Raw genomic sequence first — 2,424 nt, 5'->3', positions numbered from 1 at the left:
CTATCTAATTGTTGTATGTTCTAGAGAACAGGGATTGGCATTGTTTTACCAAAATAAATACAGACTTCAAGGCAATGTTTACCTATACTGCTGATAGCTAATAGATATAAATTAAGGATTTTTAAGTTAAAATACAATTCACAATTGTGTAACTTTGGCTAATTTTCAAACATTATAATCCACTTTCATATACATACATAAAAATGACAACATTTTCCATTTTATACAACACATATGTTTCTAGCTTGACACAAAGTGGTAAAGCTCAAGTCTCATGGCAACAAGAACCTGTTTTTTATGTAGGCACTGCAAACATTATCTGAACACTAAAATCCTAAACATATCAAGAAGACCGTAGTGATATGAAAATATCACAATCATCTTAACGTGAGTTTCTGTTAGTAAGCATTTCATAATGTACAACATTTGCATATCTTTAAGGTCAGGATGAAGACTTGTGTGAAAACGTTTCATTTACCTCAGGTAAAACCCTCTCTGTGTCAGGTCACAGAGCTGGGTGCAGGTTGGTAGTGTGTGAGTTCTCTCTCACCTCTTTCCACAGGGTGTGACAGGCAGGAGCAACCTCACATCTGTTGCTCATCAAAGAGCAATCAGGGAGAGGTCTTAAGCTGTTAGAAACCAGGAGGAGGCATCAGATTGTTTGCCCACTCAGAGTGGTAATCAGCCCAACAAACCAGCCCAGAGGTTTGCTTGCTTTATCTTAAGCATTCTGATCCTTACCTTGGCTGTGTTCCTGTCTCTCAAGGTTACTGCTCTGGAGACCCTGGCCTGGTCCTGTCTGGTGGATAAATACTTAAGTGCATTTATCACTGCTCAAAGCTCCCCCTGGTTTCCCTGGACCAGCAAACACAAGGAAAGGGCCCCGAACCCGAGAAACGCAGCTTCTGCTCAATGCTCTGCCTGTCCACCCTCAAACACTCACCTCCTGGAAGGAACTCCTCGCAGCTTCCTCCAGCCTGCCAAACCCGGTCACTGTGGCTTACTCACCTCTCTCGGAACATCTTCTTCCACTCCCAGGTAAGCGTCATCTCAACCCATTGTAAATCCACCATTCACTTACCTCCATAACTCCCGGTTGTGTCTCCAGCAGGGCTTTGACCTGCTGTGGCCTGACACCAGCTGATCCAGGAGCAGTCCCTGCCTGATAATGAACTTGTCTGAACTTTCTCTCTGTCTCCATGGTGGTTGCCTGCACTAGAGTCTCCTGGTCCCACACAATTTCACACTCTGATATGTAGACCTATGCCAAGTCCAGTGGACAAGGAAAGGTGTGGATATGTAATCTGGCAGTAAAACTGCCCAACCACTGGTTATAACTAAATCCTGTGGCTGTAGTGTTGTTTTTACTTTGTAATTGTTCACAAGGTAATCTACAGTGGCAGAATCAAAAATGGGATCTGCTTAATTTTTATTTTTTTATTTACATCTTGTGAAAGTTGTAAGCAGTATTTGAACAACATACATTAATATTCACATGTTTAAAAAGTAAACCTCACTCCTAATGTCTAACATCATTTGTCCTGAATGTTAGCAGAACTAAAGTTGTGGTGTTTTCCATAAACCTGCAGCAACAATTCCTCCTTAAAATATTGAGTGACTATTCCGGTTAAGGTGTTCGTCTTTTTTTATGTTACAGTAGCAATACTATTGAGTTATTTTGTTTTGGATATAGCATTTTAATTCATATCTGTATGTTTTGCACATGTAAATATGCACATGACTTGTTGAAATATATAGATTCATATTTAAGGGTTAAGCAATCAGTATCTTAACAAGATTGTGTATTTCTGAAACGGATTGTTCAAGAGGTCTGCATGTGCGCCGCAGAGCGGCTATTTCCTGTGCATGGGAATGAGATTTGCGGTCATCTGTGTACTCCAGCATTGAGTGAGCTGAGATATTGCTGTGGAATCCAAAGACCACTGCTGTATTTCTTGTATTTGACCTGATGTCATGTAGTTTATTTTGTGCACTTATTCTGTTAAGAGATTTGCCACATTTCATCTGTGGTTGCCTAAAATATGTTCTGGTTGAGCAAAAGATAAGACAAGACAGCTTTGTTTAACCTGTTTTCAGTTGAAAAATAAAAAAATACTGCACATTAAGAACCACAGTTATTGTGTCCTGCGAGGTGAAATATTTCCTGGGCTACAGTGATAGCAGAGGTCGTACATATTTTGGCATTTGGCTTGATAAAGACTTTAATTTTAAACATGTTACTTAAAGCTCAAATTTACTCTTTTTTTTTTGTATAGATTAGAATTATGCTTTTCATTTTCTTTCTGTAAGCGACGCCATTTATAGTTGCCTGTCTCACTACTTTAGCTAAACCAGACCCCATTTACCATGCTGCTCTAAGGTATGTAACAGACTCACCATTGTCAGTCAGTCATTTTCTACCAC

General features: G+C 39.7%; 1 long non-coding RNA gene across 1 annotated transcript; it reads left to right on the top strand.

The window, feature by feature from the left end:
• The first annotated feature begins 670 nt into the window (after window positions 1-670).
• LOC124859236 lies at window positions 671-2,126 on the top strand. Its single transcript, XR_007036032.1, has 2 exons — window positions 671-1,038; window positions 1,112-2,126. It is a non-coding gene; the product is annotated as an uncharacterized LOC124859236 (long non-coding RNA).
• Window positions 2,127-2,424: the final 298 nt, after the last annotated feature.

The sequence above is a fragment of the Girardinichthys multiradiatus genome, chromosome 2 (assembly GCF_021462225.1).
Source record: "Girardinichthys multiradiatus isolate DD_20200921_A chromosome 2, DD_fGirMul_XY1, whole genome shotgun sequence".
Classification (NCBI taxonomy): domain Eukaryota; kingdom Metazoa; phylum Chordata; class Actinopteri; order Cyprinodontiformes; family Goodeidae; genus Girardinichthys; species Girardinichthys multiradiatus.
The sequence above is the reverse complement of the archived record's forward strand: the minus strand, read 5'-3'. Positions and strand labels throughout refer to the sequence as shown.